The sequence below is a fragment of the Protopterus annectens genome, chromosome 1.part2 (genome assembly GCF_019279795.1).
Source record: "Protopterus annectens isolate FY-2018-M chromosome 1.part2, PAN1.0, whole genome shotgun sequence".
Taxonomy (NCBI): Eukaryota; Metazoa; Chordata; order Ceratodontiformes; family Protopteridae; genus Protopterus; species Protopterus annectens.
The window spans coordinates 776941998-776961997 of NC_056727.1; the positions used below are offsets into that span (position 1 = coordinate 776941998).

A 20000-nucleotide genomic window follows, 5' to 3' on the forward strand; every position below is an offset into this window, starting at 1 on the left:
TTTGCAGGGGGACAACCTCCCTTGTGCTCCGTCAACACCCCCTAATTAGAAACACTAAATCTGAGATCCACAATCCCCAGGGAAGAGGCAACCCTTGTTATTGTTGATTTCAGACACCTGTTGACTATCAGTTTTGTCGACCAAAGTGTTTGACAAAACAGATTAATCAACCACAAAAGGTCAACATATGCAGATGGTTGACAGGTACGATAGATCGACAATCCACAGGTGGGAGAATATTCCCATTCCCAGGGACTGTGCGATCTTGGACTTAGTACATATAATTAGCAGGGGGTGTGGAATTGCAGGAATGCTTGCCCTGTGCAAAAAACAATGTATTTTTTTTTTTTTGGTTGGATGAGGCAAGGATTTTACTCATGCATACAGAGTTGATTGTCAGCATTTCTGTTGTTGACTTTTGTATTCCATGTTCTTGTCACTGACATTGTGGTATGCCACTGCAAGTCAGTAATCCCACACACACACACACACACACACACACATATATATATATATATATGTGTGTGTGTGTGTGTGTGTGTGTGTGTGTGTGTGTATGTGCGTGTGTCACCACAGTGCAGCTAGCCTTGCTTACATGCTAGAACTGAATCATGTAAATACTGCTTTCTATTATTAGTGAAGAAAACTGCTTTTCATCTTGTGTAGCCCAGATCAGCACGTTTGCAAGGCAATGTACCAATGATGCTTCAAAGAACACAGGTGGTAGTGAAGAAGAGAGTGATCTATGACAACTCATGTTTTCTGACTATGCCAAAACATAATATGCAAATACTAGCTATTGTGTACTAGTTGCTCCATTGTATACTTACATCCAAGAATTAAACTTAAAAATTCTGACCATTCCAATAGCTACATACTTTCACAGTTCTGTAACACAAGCTTAAAGAAACAAAAGCAGCTTAAGTGAACAAAAAACAGGCTAAAATGAATGAAGATCTACTCAGCTGGTATACAAACAACCTCTTGCTCCACCTGTTTTATGTGTTTATTTAACTGATAAATTACAAGATGAAAGTAAGTAGTGTACATTTATTCACTTTTGCTGTACTGGTAAGTCCAGCTACATATGGCTTATTTCCAGCCATAATGACCAGGGGTAATTTTGCCAAGTCATGGGGAGGATGATATTATTACTAGAAACTGGGATTACATGGTGCAAGAACTACAAAGAAGAAAAATAAAAAATAAATAAATAATAGGATAGTTTTCAATATAAATACTGCAGAAAAAAATAACGTGGAAAGAGTGGGTTCAAAAGGACTGTGGTAAGAAAGTGTAGTGTAACAGTATATTAACTAAGTATTGTGGTGTATCTTTTCGGAATATCTTAAGGGAATTGATTAAAAACAGCTTATTAGAAAGAATGGAAAGAGCTCCAGGGGAATCTAGAGTTTGAGGTCTCTTATGGAGATTGTGTCAAAGAAAGCTAGCAGTTAAAAGTGAAACGAAGAACAGAGCAAAAGAGGAAAACAAGTGAAACGTTGCTTATTTGACGGATGTAGGGTACAGCAGATTATTAGACCTGTACTTTTACTGTAACAGATTTAAAAGTTCCTTTGTAAATTGGCTCTAAGCAAGGGAGTCAGGAAAATAAGATATATATATGAAAATGAATTTACAGTTATTATTATAACTTATCAGAAGTGGAAATTGAAAATGCTGCACCCACTTGTTCGACAATAACTCCTTTCTGCAGTATTCATACTTTCTGTTTTCTTCCCTGTTGTTTTAACTTGCTGACTGTATGGTGTGGTAAAATTCTGTACAAAAATAAGCAGGGTGATAACTCTGGTATTAAGCAATCTAAGACACACATTTATAAAGAATGTATTAGAAATAGAAATTATTTTGTATAACATAAGGGACATTAAATGAACTATGCTGTCACATCTAACATTTTAGTACAACCCTTTTTGTTTTTTTTTTTTTTTTACTTGTTTTCAGTAAAAAGCATCTACTTTTTCAGTAAGTGATGTAGGACCTTTTGTCTACCTGAGCTAGCAGTACCATTGGCCGATGGTCTAATATCGCATCACAAAGACAGCACCTCAGCAAAGCAGCATCCCACTATAGCGTCAACAATGTAACATGAATCCGGGTACCTGGTGTGGAGAACCCACAGGCATCAAAAGTGAGTGTATGGATTAGCATCTGATAACTTGGGCAAGTTATGGAATCTGTACGCCCTAACTTACTTACTATTTACTACTGTCATCAGTTTTATACTAAATAACTGGTATGTTTATTTTATTTCTTAGATTCAAAGCTCCCTACCTGGCAAATAAAGTGTTCACCACTACAAACACAAGGACGTTGTTTGACACTCCAAGGAATTTTTAGTTTTATATGCTCAAGTAAGTAAGGTGTGATTCTTATATGGGGGAATGAAAATTAGGTTGTAAAGCTTTATTTTATTTTCTTGCATTCCTTAGAAAATAATCACAAATGCAATGAACTGGAGAAAAGCAATATAATAAATTATGTAATGATGACAGTACTTTGTATTATCCATTGATTACGCATCATTACTGTATGGTTCATATAGAAAGCATTTCAGATCTTTTGTTATATATGAAATCAATTATTTCAAGGTAAATACATCTTATATAAGCAATCAGGTAAGACAAGAACACTAGGCATAACTCTGAATGCTGATCACTGACTTTACACTAAATTTAAAGTTAGCAAATACCACTGACTGGGTATTCACTTCAGTTGAAGGTCCTAGTTACTGTTCTACTTTAGGTCTTGAGCGTACTATTCATGGGCATCGCTTCTACACCATACAGTGAGACTAGGAGCATGCTGGAGCAGCCATTCAGTTGAGTAGTGAAGGCTTCATGGCCCTTCCACACTACTTGAAAAATTCTTCACTGGACTTGTAGTACTACTTGCAATATTTTTCTCACATTCCAGCAATAAAAGTAATCAAATCAGCAGATCCAGAAGACCATCACATGTAGTCTAAGGGGTAATCAGTAAGCCATAGGCCTTACATGTGGTTGAGATGGTTTGGTTTACAATGGAGCCTGAGGTATTTATGTCATCCAGAAAGAGCAAGACAATCTGGAAACTTCAGCTAGATTTTACTGAGCTTGGCGCAGACAGTGAAGATGGAAGTCAGTGCTGTCCATACGGGGTGATGTTCTTACTGGGAGCTAAAAATTTTGTTAAATTTAACCAACAGAATGACAAAATGTCTACAAGCTGAACTGGCCGGAGTACTGAATATAAAAAGAAAAAATACCTGAGGTTCATTGAGGAATAACAGAGTACTGAATATAAAAAAAAAAAAATACCTGACGTTCAGTGAGGAATAAGTTGCAGTCCCTAAAGACTGCATTGACAACAGTCTTTATACAGTTCCAATATTTCCTTTATCTATGCACAGCTTATACATTACAATAATAGTGGAAACTTCTAATTAGCTAATTACATTTGTTACAACTGAGGATGGTTAAGCCAGTAAAAGGTCTTGGAGGAATCACTGTTTGAGTATTTTTCTTTTTTTCTTTCTTCAGTGTGAATGTAGATGTTATTTGTCATTTTAAGCACAAGTTAAATTGTAACAGACAGTGAAAGATGTTAAAAGCGCTTAACTTGTCTTATATGTGAACAAGATCAAAGACGTACAGCTACTATTAACTTTCATTTGACAGCTAATTTACTTATTACAGGCAGATGCCTTCTAGTCACTTAGCTCTTGTTGGCATTTCATAATTTGCATTAGATGTGAACACTGACAGTTTTTTATTAGATTCCAGCATTCTGGAATTCTGTTACAAGTGGACAGAGTTCACTAATAGGCAATTACTATGTATGGTTGAAAATTTAAAGCATGTAGCTGCTTGTTAACGGTTATAAGTAATTATAAGAAAATGTGTTTGTAGATACTGACATATTGAATCAAGACAACTTTTGTTGCTGTTTCCATTAGAAATCAACACAATTCATCAAAATAAATATTAAGTAACAAAATAAATAAATAAAATCTTTAAGAAGGGGTAACAGAGAATAACAATGGTGTTATCACTTAAGGAGTTAACAATGATGCAATTATTAGCTTCCTTATCACCTTACTCAGTATTAAGCCACAAGATTATGTCAGTGTTGCCTCCCACTACAAGGTCAGACTTGTATTTTACAATTTCCTTCAGATGTAAAGCTTGCAGCACCTCATGAAGTTGCTGATTAGACTGCATCACACAAAAGAGACAAGAGGTGCCTCATAAGTATTTTAAGTAAAATCACATGACTGAAGGCTCTTCTGATTTATCCTAAAGGTTGAAAGCACTTGCTTGCACTTTAGGAACTTTTTATAAATATGTTAAATTGGGATAGTTTGGGAAAATGTTCACCTGTAAAACACAAATGGCAACTTGAAGGAAAGTGCACTGCTAGAAAAACAGTCTGAGTAAGACCGAGAAGTGAAAAAATAAGAATTTCAAAGAGGATTTTGAATGGAGCTTATATCAGACTATAATTTTCTCCAGAATAGAAAGAAATGACAAGGAAGATGGGAATAATCAAAAGGAAGCCATGACTTACAAAGAACAAATGTAGTTAAGGCAAATTACTACACATGAAATATTCAGCTGGAAGGATAAAGTAACATTAAAGCAAGAAATAATGCTAGAATGGATAAGTTCGCTGTAAAACAAAATGTCAGCTGGTAGTATCAAAGTTTTAGAACCTAAGGCTCTTGACCAGGTCAAAACAATATTTGCTGAAATTACTTGAAGACCCTTTGTGCAAACTGAGACAGAAAAATAGATGAGATGAAAGCTGGCTGTTTTCTGTAAGAGTGGATGAATGTCGGTTCCAAACACATCAAATAAGAACTATGGTCTGTATGCCTCTGACAAAATAATTTTTCAGAGAATGGTTATGAAAGACTGAGACAGAATTAGGGGAACCCAGTACCCACAAGTATAGGTTAGGAGATTCAAAAAGATGAGAAGAAATCCTAAATATTATATAAAGATTATCTGAACAGTCTAATGGATGATATGTCGGCACCTTAAATAATTCTGAAACAATCATAAACAACATGGAATTTGAAAACAATAAACCTGGAATGGTGGGAAGGGCTGAATAGCTAATATGAGTAATCAGAACAGGAACAAGAGTCAACATAAGTGGGTAAGAGTATAACACAGGCTGATTATTTCATCTGAATGTAATGATGAAATTATGGATGAATGCCAAACAGAAGAAGAAAAATATGGATAAACACGTGAAGATATAAAAGAGAAGGCGAGAATAACAATAAGACAAGGAGAAAGACAGTAGAAATGATAGGAAACCATGAAACACAGACTCAGACAATGTTTTGTAAACAGGAGAAGAGTAAAAAAAAACGGTGATAAGGACATCAAAAGGAAGCTAGCAAAGGGAGGGACTTTGGAGAGAAAGAAGTCAATAAACAAAAATAAAAGAATAAGAAAGGCAACTAGAAATGTGAAAGCTTTAAAGTAAAACTACGTTACAATATTATAAAAGATGGAGAAAGAAAAATGTTATCAGATGGAACACATGCACCGCCTTTAGAGAAAAATAGGAAACATACAGCAGTAAAATCTGGCACAAATTAAAACATTTCAGAGAACAAAGGACAGGAGAAATTGGAGGAAAGACAAGCATAGTAATAAGACAAAATAATAATACGATAACATGTTATAAGGCATATATAATAACAGACCTTCTCAATTTCTTTTATAAAAACAGATATACAAAATCCAAAATAAATATTATGTAATATTGACAAATTATCAAACCTTTTTCTATGAATATCTGATTAATATCATTTTAGGTAATGTGATAACATAAGTTGATATAACGCACATGATACACCTGGGAGAATAATTTGTAATAGGACCTTATCCTACATTCAGCAAACTTGACACTTGGGAAAATAATCTGTAATAGGAACATATCCTACATTCAGCAAACCTGACACTTGGGAAAATAATTTGTAAGAGGACCTTATCCTATGTTCAGCAAACCTGACACTTGTGAGAATAATTTGTAATAGGACCTTTTCCTACATTCAGCAATCCTGACGTTTTTATATTAAGAGAAACAAAGTATCCTTTGGACTATATGGTTAGAAAGTAAGTTTTAGGAGTGCAGAGGAGTCTGCTGTCAAAGATAAAAAGGGAGAAAATAAAAGGCAAGAAGAATCAGTAGACAATCTAAGAAACAAAGGGACAGAGGAAGAAACAGTATAAAAATGACTTGAAAGATTCTGATGGAAATAATGAGGTAGGAAAAGTTAATCAGTCTTCTTTATTATACCCAATATACTAATGACATGATATGGAAGCTTAAGTTAATTTTAAATTGTCCTTTATGAATCAATTACATAAAAGTAGCATGGATTTAGTTACATATTACGAGTAACAAACATGGTAATTCAAGTCAGTCAGACGTGTTACCAGAATAAGTTATGAAATAAACAAACAAAAAGGCTAAACCCTAGTGACAATGTGGTATTTGTATAATGCACTAGCAAGATGAGACAACAGACCAATGGACATCATCTTTCACATGAATTTGTAAATGCAGACAGAAATGTAGTAACTTGATTAACTTAGATCACTGTCAGGTTTGCAAGTAAACTTGAAGATATTCATTTTATGATGTAAACATGAGTGTGATGTTATTAACTTATAAGAAACATGAAAAACAGATTTACAAAACAAGGATAACATACTTGCAAAAGTTTGGAAGTGGAAGCGTTGAATACATTGGAAATAAGGCAAATAAAGATAATGACTTTTGAGCAGCAAAGATAAATCTAATTACTTTTATTAAGCCAGACACGAGTTTCTCTTAAAAACTTTTAGTAAAAACTGCTAGGTTTAATATGTTAGACTTTTACTGGAGAGATATAAAATGCTCAGTTTGTATGTCCTTTCAAAGCTTAATGACAGGGAAAGGATGAAAAATTAAATGGGCATCATTAGAAGAAATTATAACAGCTGGAGCTGTCAATAAGAATGGATACATCTTAATAATCCTTGCCGATTTAAATGTTAGTATGGCTAATAAATTACAGCATCTGTTACTATAAAACACAAACTTCTGCAAGGAAAAAGGGTAAAATACTTCAGGAGATTCTGATCAAATTAGTAGATAATCACCAATAATAATATTACATGCAACTAACAGGCTTGGGCCCAGTGGAAAGTATACCTTTATAGCAAATAATGATATTACATTTGTTCATGGTAAAAGGTTGAGAACTGTAAACCAGTGATTGATACAAGAGTTACAGTAATCATTTGCTACTGAAAATGAAATTATTTTCAAGTTTAGTAAAAGCAGACAATAATTTAGGACATAATCAAAAGATGAATGAATGAGAGAAAGTAATAAATAGGATAAATTCGACTTTACAGACAATAAAAAGGAGTGATCAAGAAGTGCATGACATCTTAGAAAATAAGACACCGGCAAAGAAAAAAGAACCGTGACTTCAACCTAACTTTCACCAACCGCTTTCAGTTAATACTTGATGACATAAGACAATACAAATTTAGCACTAAATGCAAGGAAACCAGGCCAAAGTAAACTTATGGTTTGATGAGTGTCCAATAAAAAAAAAAAAAAGTTTTTACAGTTATGCAGCTTAAATGGCTAACTACAGGAAAGTAAGAAGAATAGGTGCAGTCAATGAACACATTTATTTTATTTATTTAATTTTACATTTCTTAACCGGGTTAGTCTGTCTGGGTTCTTAGAAGTCCTTTTTCAGCAGAGACCCGAGGAGAAAAGCTACCAAAAAAGTTTAAGTAAACAAATAGTAAGAACTAATCTAACTATTTAAATGAACTATGAATAAGAGATTCAGTAGGCTAAACAAAATGACTGGATATGGAAAGAGCTATTAATGAACTGATTGTCAAGTCTGTTCTTGCAGTTGACAGTTCATGGGATAGGAAGGGGACAATATCAAGGTGATGGTATATTAGTAGAGGTATACAGTAGGCATAATTTAAAAGAAAAACAAATGAGGATTATCATTAATATGCCCTTAAATATGCCCTCAAATAGCCGACTTCCTAATGTATGCCAAGTGTGTGATACTTTAAAGAACATAACAGGAAGGGCAATAAATCAGATTCAAAAAATAGAAAATCATAAGGCATCTGACCCCATGAATTTATTATTAAATTATATAAAATTAGAAAACCAAGCTGATTAAACATATTATGTCATAATTTTCAGCAGTATTTAAAAACAAATACATTTCCCATATTCATGGAGGGAAGTTACTTCTTTGTCCATATTTACTAAAAGGATTAAAAAAGACAATTTCAGGTACAGACACATAACTCTTCTAGTTATCATTAAAATTGTTTTACAACAATTATCAATCTATTCAGGATAACTAATTTGAAATTTACTTGTACAGGGCAAAGGTCTCCCACTGTGTCATAGTTGCAACATATGGTTGAGAAGTGTGTGTGTATCTATATATATATATATATATATATATATATATATATATATATATATATATACACACACACACACACACACACACACATTTTATATATATATATATATATATACACACACACACACACACACATATTATATATATATATATATATATATATATATATATATATATATATATATATTACAAAACCGAAATGTCAGCGGTCAAAATACTGTCCACAAAAGGAACACTACCATACATGCACCAAGAAAGACCAAACATTGTTTTCTGCAGACAGGTAAGCACCCCTCTCCACCCCTACATCCCATGCTAATTATATACATACTAACTCTAAGACTGCACAATCCCCAGGGAAAGGGAATATTCCCCTACCAGGAGAATGCTGATCTTGCACACTTGTTGACCATCTGCATATTTTGACCAAATGTGGTTGATTAACCAAATGTCGATTACTGAGCATTTTCACCAAATGCCCAAGACCCATACATATTCATGGTAAATGAGGTAGTAGTCAATTTAAGCTAAAATCTACCTCTGTTTTGTTCCACATGCTTTGGTTTACAGAACAGATGGTTGACAGTTGTGCAAGATCAAACAAATCCCGGAATGGGGAATATGCCCTTCCCTGGGGATTGTACAATCACAGAGATTAAATAAATAATTACAGGGGGTGTGGGTGTGTGGGAGGGCACTGCTTTATAATATGCATGTTCTAAGGGATAGCTTTGGAGCATGTAAAGAAGCATGCCAACATTTCTTTGTCGATGTATATGTGTTGACATTAGAACATAACAGCCATTTGAATTGGAAGCAGGCTTCAGTACTGATAAGCTATAATGGCAAAGGCAAGTTATAACACAATCACATCTCATTTTTTGGTTAAGTTCAAGTGTACTGTAGGACTACTTCACATTACTAAAACATAACTTTTTTAAGGTCTTCTCTCATAGCCTGCTTTATTAATGAATTAGTGCAGTTCTGCCTAAACAATAGCTATTTCATTTTGAAGAGGTCTTATATACTGAGGTGAGAAGAACTGCTATGGGAACCACTTCTGCAACTTCTTATGCTACTTTAGTTGTTGTTGTCTTTCGACTTTTCCCGGTTAGGGGTCGCCACAGTGGGACTCTGGTCCGCTAATGATTGGCAGTAGATTTTCACGGTGCCAAGTTGCCAGCTCGACGCCCAACCTTCAACGAAGGCACGTCCATTCACGCATGTCTTTCGGAACGCCACTCGACCCGCAGGGAGGACATGCAGACTCCCCACACACTAGCTGAGAACTGAACGGGAGAACCTCTTGCTGTGAGGAAACAATGCTACCGCTGCACCACCACGGATAGTTCTTATGCTACTTTAGTAATGGCCTTTTTTCAACAAGTATATATCTATGGGAATAGCTTTTATAAACTTGAAGTTGTGCAGTATAAGTAATGTGTATGTGTGTGTGTGTGTGTGTGTGTGTGTGTGTGTGTATATATATATATACACATTTACATACACACACACACACACACACACACACACACACACACACACACACACATATATATATATATGGGTCTACTTCATAACATTGAAATCCCAGAAGATCGAAGACAACATCATTGAGACAAAAATCAGTGAAAACCCACTTCAGCAAAAGACTGGATTGACAAATATCTTCCCAGGGTAAGTAACCACTAACACCAAATGTCACAAGAATCAAACTACACCATCCCTAACCCACCCAAGCGGGTGGCTATGCCCCCCTAACTAAATATACCAACTCCGAGATTGCACTACAGTTGGGAAAAGGGCAAAGTTCACCTTGTTGGCCAACAGGTTACTTACCCTAGGAATACATTTGCTGATAGGGTCCGTCACTGAAATGGGTTTTTGCTGATTTCATCTCAACAATGTTGTCTTCCATCTTCTGGGATTTTGATATTTTTAGGTAGACACACACACACACACACACACACACACACACACACATATATATATATATATATATATATATATATATATATATAGGATTGTCAAGTATCAGAGCTATGGCTGTGTGCAGGTAAGTGAGGTTTTATAGGCTGGGGTTAGAAGACATGTAAGGCAGTGGGCAGCTTTATATATATATATATATATATATATATATATATATATATATATATATATATATATATATATATGTGTGTGTGTCTCTGTGTGTGTGTGTATATGTGTGAGTGTTCTTTAGTGCTTGCACTTGTATTTTAGATTTAGGTTTGGAGGTATGATTAGGTTAGGTAATACTTTGTATGGTATATGCATGCTGTGTTGTGTATGTGCTCCGTGTTTGTGTTTTTACCTGTCTTGTTTAGTTAAACCCCTAGGAAAAAAAATTTTGGTAGTCTGGCTGGAGATTACAGGTGGAGACAGGGGCAAGGTTACAGTTAGGGTCAGCATCCATGAATAAAGTGTAACGGGAGAAATACGCATGCATAATTTTCTTTCCATATTGACATTTTTAGCCAATAAGAGAGAAATGATGTACTTCCCTTTTCGATACAAGCAGATATTTAAGCACTTATTCTAACATTAGTAAACCTCCTGAAGAAGGGCTCCTGCTTGCCTGAAAGCTTGATAATTGCAAATCATATGCTGGCACAATAAACGGCAGTACAACATGCATGTGTTCCAATATCTTTATGTTTTCTGTTCAGAAAAGAGTGAGACAGGGGTATCTTCTGGCTGCATGGCTCTTTTTTTAATCTGCATTCAAGGGATATTGGAAAGATTAGTTTTATACGGCAAGGAGATTCCCAAAACAGCAGAGGTAAAATTGTCTGCAACTGTTTATGCAAACAGTTTGGTAGCCCTAACTTTAAGCTATCGAACCTCAAAAGAATAAGTACAAATAAAGACATGTATAAGGCAAAACATAACATACAGTACTACAGAAAAATAATGTACTCATTTATGATCAGAAGAAATAAAATACAAGCTCTACATGAAAAATGAGACTGAAAGATAGTTCAGTATATGTGTATGTGTATATATACAGATACACACACACACACACACATATATATATATATATATATATATATATATATATATAAATAAACACACACATACTATCACAAGTTTCAAGTGTCCAGAACCAAGTAAAAACACTTGCAGTATCTAAATGCAAAGGCTTAAAAATCTCTTATCATGTATGCTCACTCGATCGCATGTATGGAAGCAATGATGTAGCTATAACATCAAAGATTAAAACACTTTTGACACATGGAGCGATGTAGGGAACTAACATGAAACAGACTCCTAAAGGATATCTCTCTCTCTCTCTCTCTCTCTATATATATATATATATATATATGTATGTGTGTGTGTGTGTGTGTGCGTGTGCGTGTGTATAGTATATATATATATGTATTTACTTAAATATATATCTATATCTATCTCTATATACTAGCAAAAGATCCAAGACTTGACAATGGATACATTTTTATTGCCTTAACTTTAACAGACCATTTTCATAAACCTAGTATAACATGTAAACTGCCATGTACAAGTTGTGGTAGCTTTTCTTTTCATGAAGCACTCTTACATGGTGCTGCATGGTCCTCCAACACAAAGACGTGCGGCAGAATGAAGGGCTGCCCCCAGGGCCATGCAGAATGCTATTAGCCATGTGCTCTCCCATCAGAACAGCACCCCCAAGAAGGCACCTAGGTGGCTGAGAGACTGAATAACTCCCTCAGATGTATAAATCAGCATGGCCAACTCCACCATTTTTGTGGTAGCAAACATGGCCAAGAGGCCATGTTCAACTCAGAACAGAAACATGTTGGGGGCAAGTCACAAGTCACTATAGCTTACTGTGAAAGTGCCATAATGGCACCAGCATCAAAATGGGGATGGGAGCGTTGGGAGAACCACCTGACACCAAGGAACTTAATGTGAATAAGTGCCATACCAGCACTACCATTACTACTGGAACCAGGGTGGAGGATACACAATCTACAGTGCCATACCAGCACCACTACTACTGGAACCAGGGATGGAGGAGACACACTCTAGAATGCCACACCAGCATCAACATTACTACTGGGACCAGGGGTGGAGAATACATACTCTACAATGCTGTACTGGAATCAACATTACTACTGGAACCGGGGGGGTGTAGGATACACACTCTACAATGCTGTACCAGCATCAACATTACTACTAGGACCGGGGGTGCAGAATACACACACTACAATTCTGTACTGGAATCAACATTCCTACTGGAAATGGGGGTGGAGGATACACACTCTACAATGCAGTACAAGCATCAACATTACTACTGGGACCAGGGGTGGGGGACACACATTTTACAATGCCATACATTACTACTGGAACTCAGGGTGGAAGATAGATACTTTTCAATGCCGTACCAGCACCAGCATTACTACTGGAGCCAGGGGTGGAGGATACACACTTTACAATGCAATACCAGCACCAGCATTACTACTGGAACCTGGGGTGGAGGATACACACTCTACAATGCCGTACCAGCACCAGCATTACTACTGGAACCTGGGGTGGAGGATACACACTCTACAATGACGTACCAGTACCATTATTACTACTGGCACCAGGGATGGGGGGTACACACTCTGTAATGCTGTACTAGCACCACCATTACTACTGGAACTGAGGGTGCAGAATACACACTCTACAATGCTGTACCAGCTCCAACATTACTACTGGGACCAGATGTGGGGGATACACACTCTATAATGCTGTACCAGCACCACCATTACTACTGGGACTCTGGGTGACAGATACACACTCTACAATGCCGTACCAGCACCAGCATTTCTACTGGAATGGGGGGGATACAATAGACACCAAGGAATACACCTTAATGTGCCCTAAGGCACGTATTTTACTATGGGGATGGGGCACCAAGGCTTACACTTAAGTGCCATAATGGCACCAACATTAGTAAGGGGATTGGGGGGACAGGGGGAACCAGTACACCACCATAACTGGCTCTTTAAAGTTTCATGATGGCATCTATATCATAACCGGACCTAGAGAGTGAGGGGATACACTAGACCACCAGTGCTGACTCTTGCATAGTGCCATAACAGCATTTAAGTGTTATGAGGTAGAGGGAACCATGGCAGGGTAGTAATGGGAACAGAGACTGTAGTGTGTGTGTCTCTGTGTCTGTGTGTGTAAATATGTGACAGAGTGACTGAAGGGGGAAATTCCACTGTCTATATCAGCAGCAGAGTACTCCCGAAACATGCTATCGCAATAGCATCTGCGATTCAGGAAACATGCACATTAGCCAGTAATGACGTCTGACCTCATCACATGTAATGTGTTCTGGAATCACATTTGGGCACACTGTGCTGGAAGGGCCTTTCTAGCATGAGCTGTACAGCTCTTGCTAGGATCTTTAAATTAATTCTCGGGAAAGTTAGCAAATCATGATAGAAAAGCAAAGAGCTAGAAAATTCCAATAATAATAAATATTCCAGATGTTATGTATAACATTTAATTTGAGTACATACACATTCTTAAGAACAGATTTGTAAGAATAATCAATATGAAATAGTCCCAAGGTCAAAATGTAACAAAACATTTTGGTTTTCTGACTTTTGATTAAAACAATCAGCAATGATCAGAAGTTAATTGTACAGACGTTGTCAACAATTCATAACAGCAACTGCCAAAAATTATGAAAGGGATAACATCAAGAAATACCTTCACTGCCAGAAATTGTTGGTAACTACTTTTTATATTTGTTGATCTTACTTCTGTATTGGAAAGACAGAGGCACAGGTTCAAACCTGCCGGCAGGTAGCTTTTTTGATAGTAGTATATGTACAGTTCCATTTGATACAATGGTTGAACTTTAATTGTATATTTTCTATTTTTATAGGTGCTTTCTGGGTTTTTCATATTATGTTTGGGCTTAGTGCAGGTGGAGATTGCTTAGTGGGGCTTCAGGCTTCACACTTAATAGTTCCCAGGTGAAACATTGTTTATACTGAGACTGCTTTCAAGAAAAAAGTACAAAGCTATAGGGTGCATGCCAATGAAGAGCACAGCTGCTGTGCCCTAAGATCCCAAGGAACTATCTTCTAAAACTATTTGGCAAAGGTCAGTCACAGGGATGCTATTGTATGTAGTACAGAACAGCACACGTAGGGCGATTACAACAAGACTTGTGCAGTAGTAACAGACAGAGAGGATGTGTCTACAGCAAAGAATACTGCAGTTTGCTTGGTGGAAGCACACATGGAAAGTATGATTTAATACAAAAATGTAAGGGTTGTGGAAGTTCAGCAAAATACACATAAGGGGTTGGATATTGAAAATATACAGGAAAAACTGTTTTTGAGGTATAGTTATCCACGGGCTGACTCATTCATACAATGCAACAGAACTGTGGTAAACTCCAATAAGAATCCGAGCTTCAAAGTTCAGCAGGTAGATTCCATAATGTTTATTTCAGCCTTCTAGTGTACACAGCATCAGTAAGGTTCTATATGGTGTACTGTTCTGGAGATCTTAAAGGGGAAAAGGAAATAGGCTAGTTAACATTAAAGTCCTCCAAACAAACAAAGCAGTGCAAACCACAGGGTGGCCTGAAATGTAAAAATGTCTGTAAATCATTTGTCAGAAAGTATATAACAATGAAAAGATCTTTTCTGATGGTCCCTTTGGTTTGGTTTATTCTTTCCACCAGTCACTATTCAGCATTTACATTAAATGATCACACAATGAGTTCCCAGCTCCCATTGGCAGCACTGCCTCTGACATCATAAGTCATCAACATAAATACACTTAAAATGATATTCCTCCAGTTTACTCCCAGAGAGTAAAGAGTACCCTTATTGTAAAAAAAAAATAAATAAATACATTTGAATTCTAAACTGCAAGGAAGTAATACACAAATATTTAAATAAAACTGTTAATTACAAATGTTATGTAATGGAGCTACCTTTCAACCTGGGCCTCTGCTGAAAATGGGTTACACCTAAAGGGACTTTCCCAGTCAACAAAGACAATAACTAGCTAAATAAAAAAATAACTTACAGGGAATTGCAGCAACCAATGGTGGTAGCATAGGGGCACCCATATTACAGGGCAGTAAAAGGAATGTTTGACATCAACAAATCTATTGATTTGGTAAGAAATATTTGTTACACCTAATATTTGCTTATTAGTTTGTTCATTTATTTATTTACTTTTGTTTATTTGAACTCAATAACTAAAACCGAGCTACAGATTTACATAGGCCTTTTTTCAGATTCATTGTGGGAGCATTATCTAGCTAAAGGAGAACTCCATCTTCTCTTGCTGTTTAACTCAACTCTTAAGTCACTTTTCTCCCTACAGGTATTGTGTAGGTACCAGAATACTGCGTGTACTCTATAAAACTTTAATTTCCTTGCCTTGGAATTGAAGGAAGGGAAAGCCCAGCCAGTTATTGTTTAAGCTTAACTTTTCACATACTTTGAAGAGGAATTTGTCTCCACATGCATGATCTACCACAGACAAAGAGAAATCTGTAGTTTATCCTGTTAGGTACTGTTGACAATCTTCCAGTGTAATTAGTCCTGCTGATGTCAGGAGTTCAGCAACTGCTATAAAAAAGGCAGAGAGGCATGAAACTATTTTTTACTGCCTTTACTGCAGATTGGAAGAGAACTTACACTGATTAACAGCAGCTTCCAATGTAGCCCTGCCTTTCATAGCAAAACAAAGAAATCAGATCAGTTGGGGTTTCAAAAGCAGTTGTCACCTCTTCTGACAAATTTGCACAAGCAAAGAAAACAAGAATTGAAATTGAAAACTAAAAACACAACACAAAGAGCAGACAAAATATGGCTGAAGTGTATGAAAGACAGGAGTCAAGGTGATGCAGCAGTTCCTGTGCAACACTAGGAAAACAATGGGAGAAATTGGACCTGACAAAGTACGCTAGAATGCTTCTTAAAATATTAAGTGCATTAACAACAACCAATGCTTCCTATGATTGTGCATTTAGTGAAAAAAAACAGACAGCAAATATTCTTGAACTTGTGCTGTATCTTTTTTACCATTGTGCAAGGGAAATGCAGACATGTATAACATATTACGAATGGAGCATATTTATTTGACAGCCATTTTTGCTTGTCTGATTGACACTGCCTGTGCTCATACTGGTCACCAAACTGTAGTTTTTTAGTTCAGCAACTGTGGAGTTTGCCAGGGGTTGAAAGACATATTAGTAGACAGTAAGAAGACTGCCCCTCTTTAGCAGAAGTAAGCATTGCTATACACATCATTTCACAGGAGATGATTACTAGGCATACAGTGCAATGGGGAGCCATGCAAAGGGAAAAACGTACACAAATGGCAAATACAGGACAGTACAAAACAAGAGATTATCACTGATAACATATAGTCAACTGTGGGGAAGCATGCTGAAAATGGAAAGCAGCAGGAAAAGACACTGCAGGAAATGTTTTGTACATTAAACATATCACCACTGCAATTATGATTGAGAAAAAATGCAGAAAAGATTAACACAGAGTGAAAGGCTATGAATTTCTTCAGACATTTACTGAAACCCACAGCCACCAAAGCTTAATATACTGAAGAAGCATAACATAGAAACAGTACTGTGATAGTTGTGATGAGTACCGAAAAAAGGAATAAAGGGATAGGGGTATAGGTTCATAAAAGGTTGCTAAGCATGCAGCGCACGAGTCCATTAGGTGGTTCAGCCAAATTCCCAACTGCTGCAAAGCACTGTCTGGTTAAGTGACTTGTTCAAGGTCATGTAGCAGGCAAATGAAGATGGAAAGACTCAAACCATGTACTCTTAGCAATGGAACAAGTTCAGTTACAGGAACAGGAATGGGCTGCGGCATGCCTCAATTCACTGATGGTTGTAACCATCAGCAGTGCCGTTTCCTGCTAAAGCACAGAGAGTAATTTCTAAGTCTTACAGAGACAAAAGTGTGAATAGTACTTGGGTCATTATCAAGGAGTCAGCTTTGATGAAGAGTGTTTGTGTTGCACATTAACAAATCAGTTAATGAGCAGAATAATATTAAGAGAGAAAAACATAATGCCAGAAGACATATCCGCAAAAAAAAAAAAGTTATCCAAAGGTAAGGAACAGAACTTTTTGCTATGTAATTATAGCTTAGCAGTAAAGAGAAAAAGAACATAAAATAAGTCATAAAACAAATGCAACTGATAAAGAATTTCCTACAATATTCAGCCTCCCCCCAAAAAATCCTCCCAATGCAGGGACTGGGAATATAATTATTTTCCAGTCCCTTAAATTTACTGTGTCATTATCAGGTGTGTAGAAGAATGTTTTATCTGTACTTTAACAAATCACTATATGAGCAGAATAAGAAGAAAAGATAGAAAATAAAATGTTGCAAGACATCTGTGCCTCAGAAAAATAGCTATCCAAAGTAAAGGAACAAGAAAGATGGTCATATTTTGTTACAGATTTACTTAGGAAGAAAAATAATGTGACATTAATTATAATAAAAGCATTTTCTACAGCATTCAGGTAAAAAAAAAAACATAAATGAAAATAAAAATTCTTCCACTGCAGGCACTGGGGAATAAAATTATCTCAAATTCCTTCCAATAGCAGTTGTCACATATGAAACTACAAAGGTGTCTAAGGGCAGGGACAAGTTTTGACACCTCAGAAATGGTGTGGGGAGAGGGGACTGTCAACTGATCTTAGACTACAAAAGGATACTTTGAATAAACGTCTGCAGTTTAGCTACTTTTTGGGTTGCAGCTGTATAACTCCTTAGTACAGTGTAAAATGGGCCCTGAGACACACATACATGAGGGTCATTCAAGGAAAAAAGAAGCAGTCCTGTTGCAGAGGTTATGCAAGATGACAGTGACTGATACTAATCCCATTATATGTCAATGGTGTGTGAATACACCACTACTTCCTTACATGGGGGTGTAGCTCAGTGGTAGAGCATTTGACTACAGATCAAAAGGTCCCTGATTCAAAATCCGGGTGCCCCCTTGCAAGGGTGGCTTTTTGTTGGGCTTAGCATGATGGTTAAGGTGCTTACCTCACAGACACATTGTACAAGGTTTGATTCTCACCCTTGGTCACTTTCTGATTATTGGCTAGGCATGTAACAGTCTGCAGTCTGATTGCCTAGTATGAACCCAATATCTAGCATGACTCTTATAAAGCAAACTTGAAATGGATTATGGGAAACAGAAACAGCTGAAGAAAAATAAGATCACATTGATATTCGAATCCCCACTGGCCACCACTTGTGGAAAAAACATATTAAAATTCTATAAGATGCACTCAGAGTGATTTTGACTTGTTAAAATAGCTCAGAAAACAAAGATAAGACTGAAAAAAAAACACATTTTTTAGTTCTAAGGCAGAGTTTTCCTTTAAGTGACTTGTTCAGAGTCACATGGCTATCAAATGCAGGCTGTGGGAATCAATGACCTCACTTGGAAGGACCTGTGGGGCTGAATTCCAAGTGCTAAACATCAGGGTGGAAAGTTCTGGAAAGCAGCCCATAAAACAAGTTTGAAAATTAGAGTCCAGCTGCACCACAGTCCTAAAGGAAACTCAACTCCTGGAGCTGTGGTTGAGACACTATTCCTGGGTAAAATTATACAGCAAGGATCAGGCAGCCTGAAAGAAGTAGAGGAGGTAGCCACTCCCCTAGTGGAGTTTGCTTTGACTACAGAATTTTCTACAGGCAATTATCTACTTGATTGTAAATGCTAATGCAGATGGCAAGCCACTTGGAAATAGTCTGTTTATTAAGTGAAAACCATTCCTTCCCTGTAAATAAGACAAACAGCTGATTAGTATTTCTAAACCTGCACACCTGCTTCAAGAAAAAGCTGAGCTGGCAGTGCACACTGAAGGTGGAAAATCTTTTTCTGCATAGGTATCTACCCTGACAAAAATTGTGCGCTGGAGGGAGAGGATTAAATGGTTCAGAGGATTTACAGCAGGAAATATAAATTCCCGGGCAGCTAATCACTGTAAAGGACTGGATGAAGTTCCAGGATTCTGCAGCAGAACCAATGGCCACCAAGAAGCATGCTTTCCAAAAGAAGTTCAGCTCCACCACTTCAGATTTAAACAGTAGATGTTGCTTCTTAAGTCCTTATGTTCAAATGCTACAAAGGGGAAGTATTACTCAAAGGAGGGTAAAGATGCAGCATTCTTTTAAGTAACTACTTGACCGGCTGGAGCTGGACCGCAATCCTGCCATTAACAAGGTCACAATGGGCAGAAACACTGACTCATGCTCCATGGCTGAGAAATGACTGAGGTCCAGTCTGAACAGATGCACAAGGAAAGTTGGAACCACTTGCAAACTCACTAACTGGAACAGTACAAAGTACTGATCTATCCTGACTGGGAAATGTTTCCCCTTGGAGGCACAGGCCTACCAAATCCTCTGGGCCCCTCATATTTTATTGAAGATTGAGTTAACAAAACCAAGTTACCAAAATCAAAGTT

At 36.8% G+C, this 20000-nt stretch overlaps 1 protein-coding gene and 1 non-coding gene across 3 annotated transcripts in view; one reads left to right on the top strand and one right to left on the bottom strand.

Annotated features, from left to right (window-relative positions):
* The window catches only part of CRIM1 (cysteine rich transmembrane BMP regulator 1), a 1731222-nt gene that overhangs the window by 88862 nt on the left and 1622360 nt on the right, over positions 1-20000 (bottom strand). The gene's annotated exons all lie outside the window — the stretch shown is intronic.
* TRNAC-ACA lies at positions 18446-18518 on the top strand. The gene has a single exon. It is a non-coding gene; the product is annotated as a tRNA-Cys (tRNA).